Source organism: Papio anubis, chromosome X (genome assembly GCF_008728515.1).
Source record: "Papio anubis isolate 15944 chromosome X, Panubis1.0, whole genome shotgun sequence".
NCBI classification, from domain to species: domain Eukaryota; kingdom Metazoa; phylum Chordata; class Mammalia; order Primates; family Cercopithecidae; genus Papio; species Papio anubis.
This window is the reverse complement of record NC_044996.1, coordinates 8,401,540-8,424,885: the sequence shown is the minus strand read 5'-3', so window position 1 is coordinate 8,424,885 and position 23,346 is coordinate 8,401,540.

The window sequence follows — 23,346 nt, the reverse complement described above, 5'->3', positions numbered from 1 at the left end:
TTATCTTAAAGTTCAGATTATTCTGTATTTACTCAGTGAGTGTCTCTTCAATTTGGCTGTTCTTTTTGACATGTGTATATTTTCAGTGGCATGGTTTCTGTATTAGTCCATTCTCCTGCTGCTAATAAACACACTGGATAATTTATAAAGGAAAGAGGCTTAATTTACTCACAGTTCAGCATGGCTGGAGAGGCCTTAGGAAATTTACAGTCATGGTGGAAGGTGAAAGGGAAACAAGGCACCAACTTCATAAGGTGACAGGAAGGAAAAGCACAAACAAGGGAAATGCCAGACATTTATAAAACCATCAGATCTCATGAGACTCACTCATTATCATGAGAACAGCATGGTGGAATCTGCCCCCATGATTCAATTACCTCCTCTGGTCCCACCCTTGACATATGGGGACTGTGGGTATTACAGGTCAAGGTGAGATTTGGGTGGGAACACTGAGCCAAACCATATGATTCTGCAACTAGCCCCTTCCAAAATTCATGTCCTTACATTTTAAAACCAATCATGCCTTCTCAACAGTCCCTCAAAGTCTTAACTCATTTCAACATTAACCCAAAAGTCCAAGTTCCAAGTCTCATCTGAGACAAGGCAAGTCCCTTCCACCTATGAGTCCATAAAATCAAAAACAAATTAGTTACTTCCAAGATACAATGGGAGTATAGGCATTGGGTAAATACACCCATTCTGAATAGGATAAATTTAGAATGGAAACAATTTTTCTCTCCTAGGCCTCCAGGCCTGTGATGGGAGGGGGTGCTGTGAAGGTCTCTGACATGCCCTGGGGACATTTTCCCCATTGTATTGGTGATTAACATTTGGATCTCCGTTACTTATGCAAATTTCTGCAGAGGGCTTGAATTTCTCCTCATAAAATGGGTTTTTCTTTTCTATTGCATTGACAGGCTGCAAATTTTCTGAAATTTTATGCTCTGCTTCCTCTTGAATGCTTTGCCACTTAGAAATGTATTCTGCCAGGTTGTTACAATCTACCCATCTGACAAAGGGCTAATATCCAGAATCTACAAAGAAGTTAAACAAGTTTACAAGAAAAAAACAAACAACCCCATCAAAAAGTGGGCAAAGGATATGAACAGACACTTCTCAAAAGAAGACATTCATACAGCCAACAGACACATGAAAAAATGCTCATCATCACTCGCCATCAGAGAAATGCAAATCAAAACCACAATGAGAAATGCAAATCAAAACCACATCTCACACCAGTTAGAATGACCATCATTAAAAAGTCAGGAAACAACAGGTGCTGGAGAGGATGTGGAGACATAGGAACACTTTTACACTGTTGGTGGGACTGTAAACTAGTTCAACCATTGTGGAAGACAGTATGGCGATTCCTCAAGGATCTAGAACTAGAAATACCATTTGACCCAACAATCCCATTACTGGATATATACCCAAAGGATTATAAATCATGTTACTATAAATACACATGCACACATATGTTTATCGTGGCACTATTCACAATAGTAAAGACTTGGAACCAACCCAAATGGTCGTCAGTGACAGACTGGATTAAGAAAATGTGACACATATACACCATGGGATACTATGCAGCCATAAAAAAGGATGAGTTCATATCCTTTGTAGGGACATGGATACAGCTGGAAACCATCATTCTGAACAAACTATTGCAAGGACAGAAAACCAAACACCACATGTTCTCACTCGTAGGTGGGAATTGAACAATAAGAACACTTGGACACAGGGTGGGGAACATCACATACCAGGGCCTGTCATGGGGTGGGAAGAGGAGGGAGGGGTAGCATTAGGAGATATACCTAATGTAAATGATGAATTAATGAGTGCAGCACACCAACATGGCACATTTATACATATGTAACAAACTTGCACATTGTGCACATGTACCCTAGAACTTAAAGTATAATAATAATAAAAAAATTTGGGTGTAGGAGCCAGCCATAGGTATGCCAATGAGCTTTAAAAGAGATCAATTATTCAGGTAAATATTTTTTCTTACAAAACAAAACCAGAAAAAAAAAAGAAATTTATTCAGCCAGATGCCCTAAATAATCTCTCTCAAGTTCAAAGTTCCACCAGTCTCTAGGGCAGGGGCAAAATGCTGCCAGTCTCTTTGCTAAAGCATAGGAAGAGTCACCTTTATTCCAGTTCCCAGTAAGTTTCTCATCTCCATCTGAGATGACCACAGCCTGGACTTCATTGTCCAGATCACTATCAGCATTTTGGTCAAAACCATTCAACTAGTCTCTAGGAAGTTCCAAACTTTCCCACATCTTCCTCTCTTCTTCTGAGCCCTCCAAACTGTTCCAGCCTCTGTCCATTACCTCGTTCCAAAGTTGCTTCCACATTTTCAGATATCTTTATAGCAGGACCCCACTGCCTTGGTACCAGTTTACTGTATTAGTTCGTTCTCACAGTGCTAATAAAGTTATACCCAAGACCGAGTAATTTACAAAGGAAAGAGGTTTAATTGACTCACAGTTCATCATGGTTGGGGAGGCCTCAGGAAATGTACAATCATGGTGGAAGGCAAAGGGAAAGCAAGGTACTTTCTTCACAAGGCGACAGGAAGGAGAAGTGCAAGCAGGAGAAATGCCAGATGCTTATAAAACCATCAGAACTTGTGAGACTCACTCGTTATCATGAGAATAGTGTGGGGGAAACTGCCCCCATGATTAAACTGCCTCCACCTGATCCTGCCTTTGACACTAGGGGGATTACAATCCAAGGTGACATTTGGGTGGGGACACAGAGCCAAACCATATCAGTGTCTGAGATTACTCAAGAGAGACTACTGGATTCAACATCTAATATGCCAAAATTCCTCCAGGTGTGGCAACTCATGACACTATGTACTAGCTGAGAAATCTACCAAACAGGTGTCCTGCCATGTGAGAGGTAGTCAATTTTCATACTCTTTTGGGTTGTCACCATGCTTAGATACTCATATAGTGTACGTTTCATCCCTGGCCCACTCTGGAACCCTTATCACGTATGAAACACTTTGTATCCATTCTTCACAATGCCATATCATATTCCTCTTTCACCTGAAATTCCTCAAAAAAGTATACCTTGAATGCTTAATTTAAATAAGTCTAAATTATAATTATAATGTAATGACATTATACTCATGTGAACACCTCTATTTTATTTATACAGTCTTAACATACATTTTAATTGTTATATGTATACTTATTTATTTTCTATCTCTCTCACTATATTTCATGTTCCTTAAGGTTAGTAACTAGATAGATTGTGTTTATTTCTGAATTTCTAGCAACTAGTACCTAAACACCTAGTAGGCTCTCAATAAACATCTCTTTAATGAATGCAAATTGTGATTTAAAGAGGATAAAACTCAGTTTAATAATGTCCAAGACTCTCAAGTTCATTTTGTTATTACGTTCCCATATTTTTGCTGCCTACTCATTTCATGTATCTAGCAGAAAACTCAGTTAAATATTACCTCATACGGCTTTCATGTCTTTTCTTGCAAAAAATTGCCATTATTTGAGATTTAGAGCATCTGTAATACCAGGGCAATTGAAAAAAAAAACTGCACTGTGTCCATGCTAAAGACATGATATTCAAGAACTCTAAATAGTTCTGTCTTAGTGGCTGTGTTAGTTTTCTAGGGTTGCCATAACAAAATATCACAAACTGGTAGATTAAACAACAGAAATATATTTCTTAAAGTTCTGGAGTGTGAAAATCTAAAATCAAATTGTTGGCAGATTTGGTTTCTTCTGAGATCTCTCTCCTTTCCTTGCAGATGACTTTGTTCATACTGTGTCCTCACATGGCTTTTTCTCTGTGTTTATGCATCCTTGCTATCTCTTCCTCTTCATAGAAGAACACCAGTCATATTGGATTGGGGCCACATCCCTATGAGCTCATTTATTTCTGACTACTTCAAAAAACCCATGTATACATTATGTTCCCATTTATTTTTGCTGCTTACTTGTTGTTCTATGTATCTAGCAAAAAACTCAGTTAAATCTCCAAATACAATCGCATTGGGGTTAGAGATTCAACATATGGATTTAAGAGTACACGATTCAGTTCATAACAGCAGCTGTCTTTGTTTTATTCAGTTTTGACACCATGCCTGCATTGAAAATTGTATATCCTGGTTTTTTGGTTAAATGAACACAAAAATCTATAACACTCGGGTGGAAGTAAAGAAACACTTAAAATTTTTTCAGCATTTTACAATCGGTTCTTTTTTTCATTTTGTGACTAAATGCAAAAAGGAGGCTGTATTACCATATTGATAAGAATTTCCTCAAGTATCTTCAAATACATTAAATGCATTTTTTTCTTTTTAGCTTATTCATTAAAAATTGATATAATTCACAAATAATATTAGCTAATATTTGATTTTCCCTAAAATGGTCAGATTATTTTTTAAACATCTCATTTCCTAAATCAGTTGCATCAGCTATTTATTTGAATGGCATGCATTCAAAAGGTACACAGTTAGAAGCTCTGAGTACCTGCAAGATATTTTGAAAGTAATACCTGAGTTACTACCAATGTCTACAAGATTTCCTTTTGAACTGATGATTGATTGCAAAATATACTTCAAGTGTATTTCAAGACTATAGTAATCAAAATAGCATTGTACTAGCATAAAAACAGACACAGAGATTAATGCAACAGAATAGGGAGGGCAGAAATAAATCCATACATTTAGTCAATTGGTCTTTAGGATAGGTACCAATAACAGACAATGGAGAAAGGGCAGACTTCAATAAAGGGTGTTGGGAGAACTGGATATTCCTATACAATAAAAAAGACATTGACCATTATCTCACACCATATAAAAAATTAAGTCAAAATGGATTAAATACTTAAATGTTACACCTGAAAGTGTAAAACTTTAGAAGTAAACAGAGAAAAAGCTCCTTGACTTTGTCTTGGCACTGATTTTTTAGATATGATACCAAAAGCACAGGAAACAAAAGTAGAATCAGAAAATGGGATTATATCAAACTAAAAAGCTTCTGCACAGCAAAGGAAACAACCAACAAAATGAAGAGACAAGTTATGGAACTATTTTTGCAAATTGTACATCTGATAAGGGGTTAGTATCCAAAATACATAAACATTTCAAATAGCTCAATAGTAAGAAAATAAATAACTGAGTTTAAAAATAGGCAAAGAACCTGAATAGACATTCCTCAAAAGAAAACATACAAATGGCAAACAGGTATATTTAAAAAAACAGTCCAACACCATTAATCATTAGGGAAATGAAAATTAAAACCATAATAAATTGTGACTTCACACCTGCTAGAATGGCTATATCAAAAAGACAAAAAATGTTAGCAAGGATGTGACAAAAAAGAGAACCCTTGTCCAATGTCAACGAGAATGTGCATTCAGTACAACCATTGTGGAAAACAGTGTGGAAGTTCGTCTAAAAATTAAAAATAAGATGACTGTATAGTCCAGCGATTTCACTTCTGAGTACACATTCAATGGAAGTGTAATTACCGTGTGACAGAACTGGCTACACTCCTATATTTATTGCAATACTATTCACAATAGTCAGAATAAAGAATCAATCTAAATGCCCATTGACAGATCAATTAAAAAGAAAATGCGATACACACAGGCACACACACAGAAACAACGGTATACTCTTCAGGCTCAAAAAAGAGAGCCTATCACTTATTACAACATAGAAGAACCCAGAGGACATCATGCTAAGTGAAGTAAGCAAAGCACAGAAAGACAAATACTGCCTGACCTCACTTTTATGTGGAAGCTAAAAAAGTTGAACTCATAGAAGCAGAAGGTAGAATACAGCCCCTTGCCAGGGGCTGAGGATGGGGAAGAATGGACAGATGTTGGTTAAAAAGAAACACAGGGCCAGGCACAGTGGCTTGCGCCTGTAATCCCAGCACTTTGGGAGGTCAAAGTGGGCAGATTACCTGAGGTCGGGAGTTCGAGACCAGCCTGACCAACATGGAGAAACCCTGTCTCTACTGAAAAAAAAAAAATTAGCCAAGAGTGGTGGCACATGCCTGTAATCCCAGCTACTCGGGAGGATGAGGCAGGAGAATCACTAGAACCCAGGAGGAGAAGGTCGTGGTGAGTCGAGATCGTGCCATTGAACTCTATCCAGCCTGGGCAACAAGAGCGACACTCCATCTCAAGAAAAAAACAAAAAAAAAGAAGAAAGAGAAAAGAAACAGTATTATGGCCAGGCACAGTGGCTCATGCCTGTAATCCCAGCACTTTGGGGAGGCCGAGGCAGGCAGATCACTTGAGTCCAAGAGTTTGAGACCAGCCTAGGTAACATAGTGAAACCCTGTCTCTACAAGAAATACAAAAAATTAGCCAGGTGTGGTGGCGCACACCTGTAATCCCAGCTACTAGGTAGGCTGAGGCATGAGAATCACTTGAACCTGGGAGGCAGTAGTTACAGTGAGCTGAGATCATGCCACTGTACCCCAGCATGGGCGAAACGGAGAGACTCTGTCTCAAAAAAAAAAAAAAAAAAAAAAAGAAAAAGAAAAAAAGAAACAGTTTTAGTTAGCAGATTATTGAATAATTCTGGAGATCTGTTTTCTGGTACAATGACTATAGTTAATAAAACATACTGTATACTTGATACTTTTTGAGAGAGTAGATCTCAAATGTTCTCGTCACAAAAAATGATGTGAGATGATGGATATTTTAATTAGATTATTTTCATCATTTTACAAGGTATACAAATGTCAAAACATCACATTGTATACCATAAATATATACAATTTTTTATCTTTCAATTATACCCTAATAAAGCTGGGGGGGAAAATAAAGAGAATATTCTTAACTGAGATTGTGATGATGGTTGCAAAACATTTCGAATCTAGTTAAAGTAAAAAGAAACCGTGAGTCTTAAAATGGTGAATTTTATAGTTTGTAAGTAATAGCTAAATAAATATGTTTTAAAAAGTTAGTCTTTAATCTTTTATTAATCCAGGTTTTATAAATGATTTTCAACTAACAAAATTTCCTTAGTATATTAAAGTCAGAGTTAGACTTATAAGTAGTTGAAAACCAGAGGCAAATAAACAAAAATAAATAAAGGGCTCTCCAACTTCTTGAAACTAAGAAAAGTGAGAATCTTCATAACTCATATTTTTTAAACTCTCGATTTTCTTGGCTCTAAAGATATGAACCAAATTCCTGAAGTTCAATTATTACAGCTAAAGTTTCTCTTTCTGTCAATCATCTCATGTCAGAAAACATCTTACGGAAAGAAAAATAGCTTTCTTATGACAACAAGCATAGTTTCTACTTTTCCTAAATCTACAAGGGATTTTAAGTGATTCACATTGCTCATTGCTCATGCTGATAATTCAGTATGTGGATCTTGATTAGCTTTCTCCAGGACAAAATAAAGTTCTTTACTCAGGGTGAGATTTAAGCACCAAAATTTAGAAAACGAGTCTTGAGTCAGTTTTATAGAATTTCTTTCATTACTTCAATGGCTTTGTCCTGATGAAGTAAATCATATTCTTTAATAAGGATTGGTACTTAATATCAAGTTGTGTCTACAATTTTCAGTTGTAAAATGATCCTTGAAAAATAATTTTAAGTAATGCTTGTAACAATTAATGTTTATTAATTGTCAAAGTTCCCTAAATGTCTGCAGTTACAGACAGAAAAACATCTCCAAATCTGGAGCTTACAGTTTTGCCTTTCTGTTGAGCTGATTAGCAAATGCAGCTCATGTTTACTCTCCATCGAATAGATTGAGGGTGTTTGTTTTAAATGTTTAACAAATTTTCTCAGTAACCTACTTATTTTAAAATATCTACATTTCCTCCTCTTGTTTCATGTAGACAGAACCTATGATTTTGTATCCAAGAAAGGTTTGGCTATTTTGAATGACCTTTTTCACGAACTTGAATTGTGTTCTATAACTCTTTGTTTCTCTGTGAATGATACATAAGCTTGGGAAAATGTTGCTGGATTTCTCTGAGCATAGAATGCAGAGATTCCCAGAGTTCTCAGAGCTTGGTTACAATGCCTACTTCAGCCTGGCAGCGTGCCTAAGGGGCTGAGGACGCAAGGCTGTTTTTGAAAGGAAAAGACCTACAGAAGCCAAGGAAGAGGAGAATCCGTCTTTAATTTAAAAGGCAGTCCAGTTTGATCAGTTACACTAGCCTACTGTGTCTACATGTGGTCACAGAATTCACTGAAAAGCTGATTAATATGAAATAGTCATCAGTTTTTGCCTGGCCAATCACATTAGCCATGAAATAGATATCATTCAGTTACTATTCAAATGCATCTAATTCAGACTCCCTTGCAGGTTATCTTAAGGAAAATGGAATTTGAAAAGAAGGTCTTCAAGCTGCTATGTGAAGGATGGATGGGAGAGGAGAATCTGGGAGGCTTCTGTCTTTCCATGGCAGTTGTATCAGTTAATAGCCTTCTGAAGCTGCTTTCTGCATATGTACTGTGTCACATTCTTTTTTTTTTCTACCACTACTAATTAATTTTTAATGGAAGTAATAGCTTTACCTCTCAATTCAGGCCCTAATGGCCCTGAATATGCAGTGCTTCTTTGTAAGGAATCATATTAATGCTGATTTGGAGCTTGCAGCTTGGAGAGAAAATGAAATTCTCTTTAGATTGATTTGCTCCACTTGAGTGAATAACTGGCCTTCTCTCTTGACTGGCAATACTTCCCTGATTTGTATTTAAAACTCATTCCTCTACTCTGAGATGAATATTTCTGAAAGTTAAAAAACAGGGTTTTTTGTTAAATTTCTCAAGCACAATTTCTTTTAGCAAATGACAGAATCACAAAATGCCAAAGCTGGAAGGAAATGTTAGAAATCATTTACTCCTATCCTTGCACTGTACAGAAAAAATATAGAAATCTTCAGTGAGAAGTTGGGTTAAAATTTGAAGGTCTTGTTTAGCTTGTACTAAGAAATGTGGACTTTGTCCTGGAGGTGATCAGAGGCAGTTGAGTGTTATTGCAGTTTTTGTTTTTGTGGGAGGAGGTCAGAGTTTAGAAAGATCACTCTGGCAGCAGTTTAAAGGACAGTTTAAGGAGGGAGAAAGTAAAGCTCAAGGAGAGTAGTTAAGGATCTGTTTACTATTCCTGGTAAGAGTTAATGTAGGACTAAGCTAGGACATTGTATATCAGGATGAAGACAAGAACATAGATAAGTGCTGCTGAAGAGACAGAATCTGCAGGAATTTGTGAATGATTGAATATAGTGGGTGATGGAGAAAGAGGAGATGGGAACTATTCATTGGTAGGCAAGCTAAATAGGCATGCCATTTGATGTGATAAGGACTACAGAGTAAGGATTTATGAAAATTTTTGGTTTTGTGAATAACAATATTAAAAACACAACAACTCAATGTTATAATAATTGAGTTGTAGAGATACGAGAAACACCATTGAGGGATGTCTAATAGTTGTGAAATTAATAGATTTCACCATTAAACATATATGATTGATATATGTTTTGATCCCCTAAATTATCAAATATATTTGTCTTCTTGGAGTATATCCTTTCATTGATTTAAGAGAGAGCAAAATCTTAGAAGATTATTTTAATTTTATTTCTATTATGGCCTTGAGCTTGTGTCATTTCACCTCTCTGAACCTGAGTTCCTCATCTAAATGTGGAAATGATAAGACAGGCTCATCTTTCCTAAATGTAAGGCATGGGCCATGTGAACTGATATGGGAAAGTGTCTTGGAAACCTAAAAAGTTAATACATATGCAATAAACAATTTATTTATTTATTTATTACTTTATTTATTTATTTATTTATTTATTTTGAGACAGAGTCTTGCTCTGTCGCGACAGGTTGGGAGTGTGCAGTGGTCTCGATCTCAGCCTTTCACTGCAAGTCTGCCTCCGGTTCACGCCATTCTCCTGCCTCAGCTTTCCAAGAGTAGCTGGGACTACAGGTGCCCGCCACCATGCCCGCTAATTTTTGCATTTTAGTAGAGACGGGTTTCACCGTTAGCCAGGATCGCTCCCCGATCTCCCGGGATCTTGTGATCCTCCTGGCCTCCCAAAGTGCTGGGATTACAGGCGCGGAGCCACTGCGTCTCGGCCCTATGTAATTTATTTATTTATTTATTTATTTATTTATTTATTAGTACGAAACTTGAGAAGGGGGAACATGTAATTCCTGTTATAGAAATTTGACTTTAAGGAATCTTCACATGCATGTTCTTCATGCACTATGGAATCTCAGATGGCATTGGCATTCTAAGGATTTGTCTGTCAACTGGCTGTCAATGTTTCTAAGAACATCCACACAGTTTAATTGGAGTATTCAGTTATCATCTGGGAAACCACTGGGTGTTTGACATCCAGGTGTTTCCCAGAGCGATCTGTCAACTGAAAGGGAAAAAAAAAAAAAAAAAAACCAGAGGCAAAATTAACATCAATAGAGTGTTTGTTTTGTTAGCAGTGGAAGTTATCTGAGTTACCGGCAGTGAATCTGTACGGGTCTACAGCAATTTCACTTCTTGCCTCCTCAGAAAAAAGAATTTGACTGAGGAGAATAAGGCAGAAGAAGAGACTGAGGCAAGTTTTAGAGCGGCAGTGGAAGTTTATTAAAAGGCTTTAGAGTAGGAACGGAAGGAAGGAAAGTACACTTGGAAGACACAAGCGGGCAACTTGAAGGACAAGTGCTCTGTTTGATCTTGGACTTCAAGTTTTATATGCTGGCAAACTTCTAGCAGCTTGCATCCCATTTCCCTTGATTATTTCCTTACAGTGAGCTGCCCGCATGTGCGGTGGCCTGCTAGCACTTGGGAGCTGAGCACACGCAGTGTATTTACTGGAGTTGTACACATGCTCACCTGAGGCATTCTTCCCTTTTCTGATGGAATGCCCCTGGACAGTCATATACCAGTTAAACTCCACCATGTTGCCTCTTAATGCGTATGCTTGAGCCCACTTGCCCAGTTCCCGAGCCCTTATTGGGAAGGTGCTGATCACCAGTTTCAGGTGTTTTTATCTTTTGGGAAACTGCCTTTCCCTGGAGCTGGCTTTGACCAATCATTATGTTAGAGAGGCAGTGCGACAACTACCTGATCACAACCTGATCACAGCCTGACATTGTGCTGGAGTAGGGGGAGCCCTCTCCTGCCCCGCTCATGCCTGACTAGCTATCTACTGTAACAATTTGTGCCAAATTTGGGGATTATAACACAGGATCATAGATTCAAGTTGCCCTAAATATACACTTCCATATACATCAGTTACAAGTGGGTTTTAAAAACAAAGTGCATGGGGCAGGAAGTAAGGATAGTCCCCAAATTGTTTACTAAGAATTTACATTAAAATAGCATAAGTTATTGATTGGCTGTACATTATTCTTTGTATCATCAATTTCAGGAGAATGAAGATAATGAATGAGGCAGCTAGTCAGAGAACGAAGTGCCTTTAAACAATTGCCCCCAAGCTTGGGTGTAGGGGGCAAGACTGAAGTGTCATACTCATGTATCTCTCTGGGCCTGATAAATTTTGCATACCTCACATAGCTCAGATTGCTTTGAGCTGTTTTTCTTTTCTCAGATCTGTATGCCTGAGAAGGTATTTTTGCTTGGATAAGAAAAAGGGCATGAAATTGGTAATTTTACGGGGAAACAGCTTACAACTATAAAAGTTGTTGGTCCAAACGTATATTATAGGAACCTGAGTGGTTGTAAGGCTTTACAAGATAATAGGTTTGAGTGACATAAATATTAGAAATTATTCTTACACATTTCTTAGAGAAGCCTCTTTTTCTATTTATAGTAGCTTATATTTTGACAATAGGGTTAGAAGATGATTTGAAAGATGCATTCAAATACTGGGATCATTAGTGGCTACTATGAGTAACTATATGCCAATAAATTGGAAAATCTAGAAGAAATGGACAAATTCTTGTACACATACAACCTACCAAGATTGAACTAGGAAGAAATCCAAAACCTAAGCCAACCAATAACAAGTAACAAGATTGAAGGGGTAGTAAAAATTCTCCAGCCTAGGTGGTATAGGTTTGCTATGTGTTCATTTCTATTCCTGTAGACTCTAACTTGCAAACATGGCATAATGTTTGTGATTTATAACAGGAATACTGGAGGTCAAGATGATGAAATGTATAAATTGGGAGAGAAAAATGAGTCTCTTGGAAGTCATTTTGAATTAGAAGCCCTTTATTTTTATTTTAGTTATTTAAATAATGTTCTCTAAAACCTGGGGTAGAAAGTTCACTCTCTAAAAAATGTTTAACTGGAAACAGTGCTGCCTCCAATGCCACAAATTGGGTTTCTTGTCCTGTTTCAGATGCTCTCATGCAAATAGGCGAATCTCTTTACCACGCTGACCTTCTGCTTACTCATGTGAAAGATGATGAAGAAATTGATAAGATTATACTTGGGATTCCTTCTAGCTCTAAAATTGAGTCATATCTTCTCAGAAGCCCTAAAATCCTTTTCAGTTTGGCTTTGGAAAGGTGTTACAACAAAGTGGACAATTTTGTATGACGAGGTAAGATTCAGGCCTGAATAAAACGAAAATTTTCTGTGTTGCATGAAATGATGGATATAAAACATTTAAATAGAGAGCTCTTTCCTAGCTATGAACTGGCAATTTCAATTATTACATATTTAGCCATTATTGTTTTCTATCTCTTCTGTTTATCATCAGGCCATAATTGTTAGTTGTTTTCAGGTGGCCATCCAGGCATTGTAGATATTTGATGTACCCATTTGGGGAAGAAAATCACAACCATGTAATATTGAGGATGCCTTGAGTATTGTTACCATATTGAATTTCCAGACAAAGCCATATAGAAATACAGTGACGAGGCTAAAATGACACGAATGTTTCTCTACACTACATTTCTACTCAAAGCATTTCTTTACTATGTTTTCTTCAGTTTGGTTTTATTTTTGTTCACAAAGAAAGCATAATAAGTTAATAAATAAACACATAGACTAGTCTATCTTTCTAGCCTCTGTGGGACACTGCTTTATTAGCTGTAGTCAACATTTAAAAAAAATTATCGACACATTTCTGCTATGTATTTTTCTATTATATTTCTCTGGTCAGTAGTCAGTAGTGTTTCTGCCTATGTTTCATTTTGTATATAGATGTCTCATTTTACCAGCCAATTGTGAAAACAATTAGGTTGAAACTTCCCTATTCATTACCCTTTGGTCTGTGCAATATTGACATCAATCCTAGTGTGACCATAATATTACAGTCCAGAAATGGTAGTTAGAAATAGGAAAGGACAGCTAGAAAACAAGGTATATCATGTCCATCAACCCAGAAGAAAGAGTTCGGCCAGTGTCAGCACCATGTGAATCACTTGTGGATGACTATCCATAGACAAAATTACAATTAAATTGAATAAATGTAGCATACACTAAGAGCCATACCTACAGTCTGGGATCTCCTGGAGCTTACAATCTGACAGAAATAAGACAAGGTAGAGTTTGGGGAAAATTTACTCTGATATGGATAACATCACTAGCCTTCTGTGCTGATTTGACTGTTTTCCTATCTGTTCCACCTAAAGCTGTCCCAAGATAGAGAAAGCCAACTACAGTCAAGGGAATCTATACAACTGCTACACTGACCATGTCCACTCTCCAGTTTCATAGGTAATTCAAGGTAGATTAAGACAATACAATTACAAAGGCCTCAATAAAAGACAAATTTAAAGAATTTTGAGACTGACTTTGTGGAATGGGCAGAATTTTGACAGGCACAAATAATAATAAAGGCAGAAGGAGATCAATTTGTAAGAATGAATAACATTAGGAAATGGAAGGTGGCCAAAAACTAAAGAGTAAGGAGAGATTTCTGGAACGTGCAAGTGGTGTAATTTATTAATAGCTGCAGCAATGGGAGAGGATCTTTTGTAGTTAGAGAATGACATCATCAGTGAGCAATTTTCTGAAAAATGGAATACAAGTAACTAATACCTGATATAGTATGGTTCACGCTTGCATTGTCAGAGACAAAGAAGGACCAAGTCCATGAAAATATTATCTCTATCTTTCAGGAAAGCAGAGGCAGAAGTGAGGTCAGGGTCATAGAGAGATGTGGGAGCAGAGTAAAGAAAACAAAGAACTGCATTTAATCAGCTACTGGCATATATGACAGTGAGAGGCAGGACAGGAAAAGTTAGAGCTCAAAAATATGATAATTTGACAAATTTGTCTTCTGGTAGGTTGGATTTCAATGAATTGATTTTTAGTACATTGGGCTGCTTCCAGTGCTCAGTGACCATAAACTATCATTTTTACTTTAACTTGTATTTATTAAGGTTGCACAATAGTAGGTCCTCTGCTCATATCCCCCAATAGCAGCAATAATTTCACTGCCATCCATGGACAAAAGTGCCTTTGTAGGAGCTTTGAGACCAAGGTAGGAGACTGCAAAATCCTGGTAGAGCCCAAGACCAAGGAGGAATGTTTAGAGAGGGCAGGCCACACACGGGTGGGAGGCTCACTGACTGTGATCCCAGCTACAGTCTTGGAAATGGCCTTTTGGCCCCTGTGGTCTCTTCGATAGGCCCCTTTGTCCTTGGTACTGCAACCATAACCACTCATCAAAGTACTTGGGAAAAGTCATGACCACCTGTTTTTTGGTGACTAGTCTACAAATCTCAGTCCCTGTTGTGGACTCTGAAGCAGCTCTGTACATTAGCTCAAGCACCTCTCAGCTGCAGTCTAAGAGTAGACCTGCCTCTATAGGAGTCCACCGGAAGACATGTTCTGTGTCCCTAGAGGCAGGACTGCCAAACCTGATCCCAGTCTAGATCTTGAAGTGGCCCTGCAACCCTGCTCCTGCCTCTGCTACCCATGGTTTAGGAAAGTACTGCTTACCTAGGAACCCAGCAGGAGGCACACCTGTATGTGCCCCCAGAGGACGGCCTGCAGACTTTGATCTTGCCCGTGAACCATGAAGCAACCCTTTGACTTCCCAGGGACACACTCAGTGGCACAGTGGGAGCCTTCCCTGGGACCTAGAATGAGCCACACCCATCTGTGCACCTGGAAATAGGCCCACCAGATCTAAATGAGGACCCTAAAGTGAACACTTGGCCCAATATCAGCCCTACTGATCAAGGTCTTGGAGGCAATCCAGTCCATTCAGGACTAGGCAGTACCCATGCCCACTGAAGCCCCTGGTAGCAAAGCCACCAAATGTGGACCCCACTGTGGATCCTGTAGCAGTTAATTAGTCTGTTCTCAGACTGCTATAAATACTTGAGACTGTCTAATTTATAAAGAAAAGGGGTTTAATTGGCTCAGGGTTCTACAGGTAGTACAGGAAATATAATGGCTTCTACTTCTAATGAGGCCTCAGGAAACTTACAGTAATGGTGGAAGGTGACGGGAAACCAGGCATGTCTGAACATGGGTGGAGCACAAGCAAAAGGGAAAGAGAAGGGGGAGGTGTCACACATTTTTCATCAACCAGATCTCTTGTTACTATACAGTAACAAGTGGGGGATGGTGGTAAACCATTCATGAGAACTCCACACTCATGATCCAATTGCTTCCCACAAGGCCCCTCTTCCAACAATGGGGATTACAATTTGATATGAGATTTGAGCAGGGGTGGGAGAGTGGGGGAAGAGGGGAGAGGGACACACAGATTTAAACCATATTAAGCATCCATGTGACCTGACTCCAACCCCACTTGACTGCGTTTTAGGAGGTAATCTTATACGCCAAGCGACCCAAAAGCAGAAGATATTTATCTGCTGAAATCAGTATCTACAATTTGGAAGAACTGTTTGGTCCTTCAAATGCACAGGCACATAGGTGACAAAGAATCAGGCAAACATGACAACACCTAAGGAAACTCATAAAGTTCCAGAAAATGACCCTAAAGAAATCAAGGTTTACAAATGTCTTGAATAATAATTCCAAATAATGATTTTAAAGAAGATCAATTTGATGCAACAAAACACAGATAGAAAACTAAATAAAATTAGAAAACAATGCATAACATACCAGCATTACAATACTAGAATATTCTAAATATGATTTATGTATTTATCATCACCAGTGAGTTTTATGCTTTTATCTGTTTTCATTATTGTTACTTAGCGTCCTTTCATTTCAACTTAAAGAACTCCCTTTAGCACTTCTTGTAAGGAAGGTGTAGTGGTGATGGATTTTCCTGTCTTTGTTTGTCTGTGAATATCTTTGTCATTCATTTTTGAAAGACATTTTTGACTGGTATAGCATTCCTGGCTGGCAGTGTTTTGCTTTTCATATTTTGATTATATTATTTCACTCCCCCATGGCTTGCAAGGTTTCCCTTGAGAAGGGTGCTGATAGTTTTATGTGGGTTCCCTTTTGAATGACAAATCTCAATTCTCTTGCTATTTTTTAGATTCTGTCTTCGTGTTTGACTTTTGACAATTTGATAATAATGTATCTTAGTGTAATCTTTAGTCTTTGCTTGGGATACTTTGCAACTCATGATTCTGGATGTACATATCCACCCCAAGATTTGAGAAATTTTCAGTCAGCATTTATTTATATAAGCTTTCTGCCACTTTCACACTCACAGTCACAGTTATCTTGTAACTCCCATAATTCATATATTCTTATGTTTGATAGTGTCCCATAGGTTCCTTATGCTTTCTTCACACTTTTTCATCCTTTCTTATTTTTGTTCCTCTAATTGGCTAATTTCAAATGACCTCTCTTCAAGTTCACAAATTCTTCTGTACGATCAAGTCTACTGTTGAAGCTTTCTAATACTTTTTTAGTTAATTCATGTGTTCTTCAGCTCCGAGATTTATGTCTGTTTTTTTTTTTATGGTTTCTATTTCTGTATTACATTTATAACTTTTTCATACATTGTCTTTCTAATTGTATTTAGTTTTCTATCTCTGTTTTATTGCATTACATTCATCTTCTTTAAAATCGTTATTTTGTATTATTATTATTCAGGAAATTTGTATACCTTGATTTATTTAGGGTCATTTACTGGAGTTTTATGAGTTTCCTCCAGTGTTGTCATGTTTGCCTGATTCTTTAACATCCATGTGCCTGTGCATTTGAAAGAGCAAACAGTTCTTCCAATCTGTAGAGACTGATTCCAGCAGATAAATATTTTCTGCTATTGGGTCCCTTGGCTTATAGAATTGCCTTCTGAAATTCAGTCTAGTGGGGCTGGAACCACATTATGTGGCTGCTAGATAAGGTCGGGATCTGTGTCCCCCAACCCAAATATGTTGAATTGTAGTCTCCAATGTCAGAGGAGAAGCCTGGTGGGAAGTAATTGGATCATGGGGGTAGAGCTCTCATGAATAGTTTAGCATAATCCTCCCTTGGGTATGGTGAGTGAGTTCTCAGGAGATCTCATTGTTTAAAATAACATTTAACTCTAGGTAAGAGTTAAAAGACAAAAGTATTAAAAATAAATATAGCTACAATAATTTGTTAGTGGATACATAATATAAAAAATATAAAGTCTTACTTCAACAGCGTAAAATGTGGGCTGGGTGGCAGTAAAATTGTAGCATTTTTTATATGTAATTGAAGCTAAGCTGTCAACAGCATAAAAGAGAATGTAATAAGTATGAGATGATTAATCTTAGCCTCATGATAACCACAAAGCAGATAAATCTATTAGATCACAAAAGTTAAAGGGATTCAAAGTGTACCAATACAAAAAATAAATCAGAAAGGAAGTCAGCAAGAGTGGAAGAAAGGAACTACAACATAGTCGTGAAATAACAACATCACAATAGTATGTCCTTGCTAATTACTAATTAATTTATGTAAATGTACTGAATTATTCAATCAACAGAGTGCTTGAATGGATAAAAATATGAGATCCAACCATATTGTGTTGATGAAAGACTCTCTTTATGCTCAAGGACACATGTAGGCTGAAAGTGAAATAATTGAGAAAGAGATTTCACATAAATGGTAACCAAGAGATCAGGTGTGATTATACTTATATCAGACAAAATAGACTATCACTCAGAATCTGTCTTGAGAGACAAAAAAGTCCACTAGGTAATGAAAAAAGGGTCAATTCATCAAGAGGATATAGTGATTGTAAATTTATATATCTCCAACATTGGAATACCTAAATATATAAAACAAATATTAATGTAAGTGAAGGGAGAAATAGACAGCAATACAATAATAGTATGGAGTTTTAACACCCCACTTTCAGCAACGGATAGATCATCCAGAAAGAAAATAAAAAAAGAAACATCAGACTTGAATGCAACTATAGGCCAATGGACCTAACAGACATGTACAGAATATTCAATTTAACAGTAGCAGAATATATGTTCTTCTCAAGGGCAAATGGAACATTCTCCAGGATAGGTCTTATGTTGGGCCACAAAACAAGTCTTAATAGATTTATAAAGACTTGAAGTCATATCAAGTATCTTTTCTGACCATAATGGTATGAAACTATAAATCAACAACAGTACAAATTTTAGAAAGTTTACAAATATGTAGAAATTAAATAACTCACCCCTGAACAACCAGTGGGTTAAAGAAGAAGTCAAAAGGGAAATCAAAATGTATCCTGAGAAAAACTAAAATGGAAACACAACATAGCAAAACTTATGGGATGCAGTAAGATCAGCCCTAAGAGAGAAGTTTATAACCATGAATGCCTAATAAGGGGAAAAAAATCAAATAAACAACCTAACCTTATACTCCAAGAAAATAGAAAAAGAAGAACAAATTAAAACTAAAGTTATCTGAAGGTGTACATATAAAAGAATATTATTCAGCCATAAATAAGAAGGAGGCCGTGCCATTTCTGACAAAATGGATAAACCTGGAGAACATTATGCTAAGTGAAATAAACCAGACAGAGAAATACAAACATTGCATGATCTTTCTTATATGTAGAATCTGAAAAAATTGTTCGCCTAGAAGCAGAGTGGAAAGGTATTTGCCAGGAGCTGGGATGGGGTAATTGGGGACATGTAGATCACAAACACTCAGATATAAGATGAATATGTTCACGGTATCGAATATACAGCATTGTGACTACAGTTATAATACTGTATTTTTTACTTGAAGTTTTCTCAAAGAGTAAAATCTAAGTGTCTTCAACACACACAAACACACTCACAAAATAAAACACAAAATAGTAACTACATGAGATTTTTATGTGTTAATTCCCTTTATTGTCATATAATCATTTTATAATCTACATGTATATCACATCACCACATTGTACATCTTGAATATATACAATTTTTATTTACCAATTATAGCTCAATAAAGCTGAAAAAATAATTTACATTTAGTGATGCTTAAATTTAAACTTCATTTTAATTAACTTTTTCTTGATCATATGTTTTTTTCAAATTGCAAATGAAATACGTACTTTTTGTAACAAGTGCAATAACATAATAGATCCCGATAGCTCCACGCCACAACCCATGTTAACCACTCTACTTTCCTCCATGTTCATATAAATATACATATACATGTACACACGTTTAATACTGATAGACATATACACAGTTTTTTGGGTCGTTTTATGCTTTTAAACTTTGGTTCATATATGTGTCTTTACATCTTTGTTTTTCTTAGTAGAGTCTCATAAAATCTTGAATCAACTTATAGAGCTCTAATTTATTATTTATAAAATTCTGCATAATAGCCCTTGGTGTTGGTGTATGCTAAATCATTTTAATTATGTCTCCGTTCTGTGGAGTGGACAGTCTTCAAGTTTTGTGCCACCATGTGCAATGCTCTTGTGAATTATTTTGCGTATTTAGGTATTGGGACTTTTATTTCCTTGTGCATAGGATTATTAGTATCTTTGTTTCTTAGTTTTTACTAGATACACATATGTATTACTTCTGCAATTTGCAAAACATCTAAAAAGGCATATTTTTATTTAAAATGTTATTCCACACCACTAGACTCTCAAATTGGGTTCCTGAGAAGCAGACTCTAGAGAGAAACTTGCATTCAGGAGGTTTCTTGGAGATTCCATTAAGAATCAACACCTGCAAGGGAGGGGAAAATGATTGAATAGAGGGAGAAGGTTAACTGTGATGCAGGTGCCACAGATTTTCCATCTGATTCGACAAGAAGCTCTGGAGTGTGTCCAGAGCTTCACAGTTATCCAGAATTGAGGCAAGGGAGCTGGGCCTTCATAGCCCTGCACTGACCAAGCATTGTACGTAGCTGCCCTTGGGGAAGAGACATACCCTTGAGCAAAGTAACTCCTTTAGACCAAGGGCAATGCCCAGAAAAGATCACAGCTGTGAGCCATTAGCAGCCAACACTCCTGGCAGCTGGGGAATTAAGTGGCTGAGTCCTGAAGTGGTATCCAGGCAGTACATCACAGCATTCACTACAACCAGTAATTAAAAATTCAAAGGAAAACAAAAAATAATACCTAAAATGTACTGCTAGAAGCATACCAATTCGTCAAAAATCAATTTGCTAGAAGCCAATTTTTAAAATGACCAATTTGTCAAATTACCGAGGATTACTAGGTCAAAGGGTGAGTGTCTCTTTTTCTTTTAAAAGATGGTGCCAGATTGGTTTCCCGAATAGCTGTATGACATTCACTTCCATCCGCAATGTGAGAGAACCAGTTTATCTTATTTTGCTGCCAGCATTTCCGATAACTATTTTGTAAAGTAAGTGTGTCAAGGAGTGTATCTAGGTATAAAGCAGTAGGGAATGGCCTGACCTCTGGAAAACTGGGAATTGCATGCCTAATTTAAAGACTTTGAAATTCAGTTATTTAGAAGACTACAATGTTGGGCAAGCAAAATAGATCTTCAGGACTTTCCTCAAGAGCTGATAGTTTGGAGCCTCTGTTTTAAAAAGAGTATATATTGTGAAATAGAAAATTCCATAGCTAAGCGAATAGAGACTTTCATTGTTTTACAACAAAGAGATAGCAAGAATGTTTAAGGCAGTCACCTATGATGTTTGTTTTAATTTGGGGCAAGACTAGGTATCAGAATTTTCAGATCTTATGATGAACCAATATCTTAATTAAAAACTTTTTTGGCCAGGCACAGAGGCTCATGCCTGAATCCCAGCACTTTGGGAGGCCGAAGCAGGTAGATCATCTGAGGTCAGGAGTTCGAGATCAGCCTGACCAACATGGAGAAACTTGGTCTTTACTAAAATTACAAAATTAGCCAGGCATGGTGGTGCATGCCTGTAATCCCAGCTACTCGGGACGCTGAGGCAGGAGAATTGCTTGAACCCAGGAGGCAGAGGTTGCAGTGAGCCAAGATCATGTCATTGCACTCCACCCTGGGCAACAAGAATGAAACTCCATCTCAAAAACAAACAAACAAAAAAACACGTTTTCTAGGCCGGCATGGTGGCTGATGCCTATAATCTCAACACATTGGGAGGCAGAAGTGGGAGGATCACATGAAGCCAGGAGTTCAAGACCAGCCTGGACAACAGGGAGAAACTCCGTTTCTACTAAAAATAAAAAAAATTAGCCAGGCTTGGTGGCACGTGCCAGTAATACCAGCTACTCAGGAGGCTGAGGCACCAGAATCACTTGAACCCAGGAGGTGAGGTTTCAGTGGGCCAAAATTGCACCACTACTTTCCAGCCTGGGCAACAGAGTGAGACTCTGTCTCAAAACCAAACAAAACATATTTCCTCAAAACTCTATGGAATGGATATATTTTATGATTCAAAAAGCACTTTCTGTTTATCTAAGATGTATTAAAATTACATCTTTCGCACTCTTGAATTATAAAAATTTTTGGCAATATCAACTTCTCTGCCCCCTAATTGCTTTGTTTTTCAAATGGAAATTCATTGAATGCCTACTATATTTTAACCACTATGCTAGGACTTGGGATTCAATAGTGAACTGAAGAGTAATGGAGCTTACATACTAGTGGGAGAGGCATAGAAATAACCAAACAAGAGAACAAAATAATAATTTCAAATTGGAATAAATGCTATGAAGAAAGATTGAGAGACAGCATGTGAAAAGTGAGCATGTTACATTCTGCTAGGGGAAACAGGTGGGTGAATAGAGATACTAGGAAAAGGGGGCCCGAGTAGGAGAGCAAGGGAAAGAGCATAGACACTGGGGCTCATCTCAGCTCTGTCATTGACTGGTTTCATAACCTTGGACGAGCCATTTTACAGCTTCCTGGCTGGACTTTCTTATTTGTGAAGTGATATTACTGGAATCTACCTGAAAAAGTTGTGAAAAGTAAATGAATTATAAAATGGAAAGACCATGGAATGCTGCTGGGCACATGGTAAAATTAGCTTTCATGATTATAACTTGCAGAGTTGATGTATGAATTCACAGACTCGCCAGCTGAAAATGAAAATGTGAAATGAAAGAAAAGCAAGGCAACATTTTAAAGAGGCTGCAAGTATTTGTTATACAAGAATAGTGCTTTCTGCAGTTCCATCTACCACTGTCCTTCTTATACTTTGTGCAATAGAAATAACAAAGTACAATTTCTAGGTCCCACAATGCTGTATCACGCCTGGGCCTGGAATGCCCTCCTTGTTTCACTTTTATCACCTCCAACCTCGTGAATCACCTTTCCAATTCGAGGTCAGATACCACCACCTCCGGGAAACCATGTCTGTCTCTCCTTCCTGTCAGACAGCTTATCAGATCTCTCTCTGTATAAGATCTCTATAAGATCCAGAAATCCTGGAACCACATATTCCAGGGTTTCTTTTTATTTCCATACAGTACACATTTCTTAACCTGTTTTAGCCTCGATTTTATTATCTGTCAAATGGAGAAAAGGCACATACCTTGTGAGTTTGTTGTAAGGCTTAAATGAGAAATAAGAAAGGGCATAGTTTAAGTTAGTGACTACATAATAAATTGCATATTATGGAATTCTGTGTTCTGACACTGTGTTCCCATCTGTTTCCATGGCTCTTTCTCATAAGAACTGTGAGTATCTCAAGGACAAGGGCTCTGTGTCACACCCATCTTCTCATCTCCAAAATTTAACATGCTGGTTAATGTATAGTAGGTTTTCAATAATTATTTGTTGAATGAATGAGTGCATAAATGAATATTTTTATTAGCATCATTCATAATTTTAGCAGACTTTCAACAATTGCACAGATGCACAGATGAATTAGTGCTACAATAGAGAAAAAGGCAAGTACTAAAACTGGCTATGAGAAATAGTAGTACCTATATTAATTGCTAGTTTTTTGTACATACTGTGTTTAATCTGCTTAACAGCCCTATTAGATAATTCCAATTATTATCCATATTTTCAGAAGTAATGAATATGAGGCTCAAAGAGGTTAAGCTGCTTGTGCCAGATTATATAGCTAATAAAACC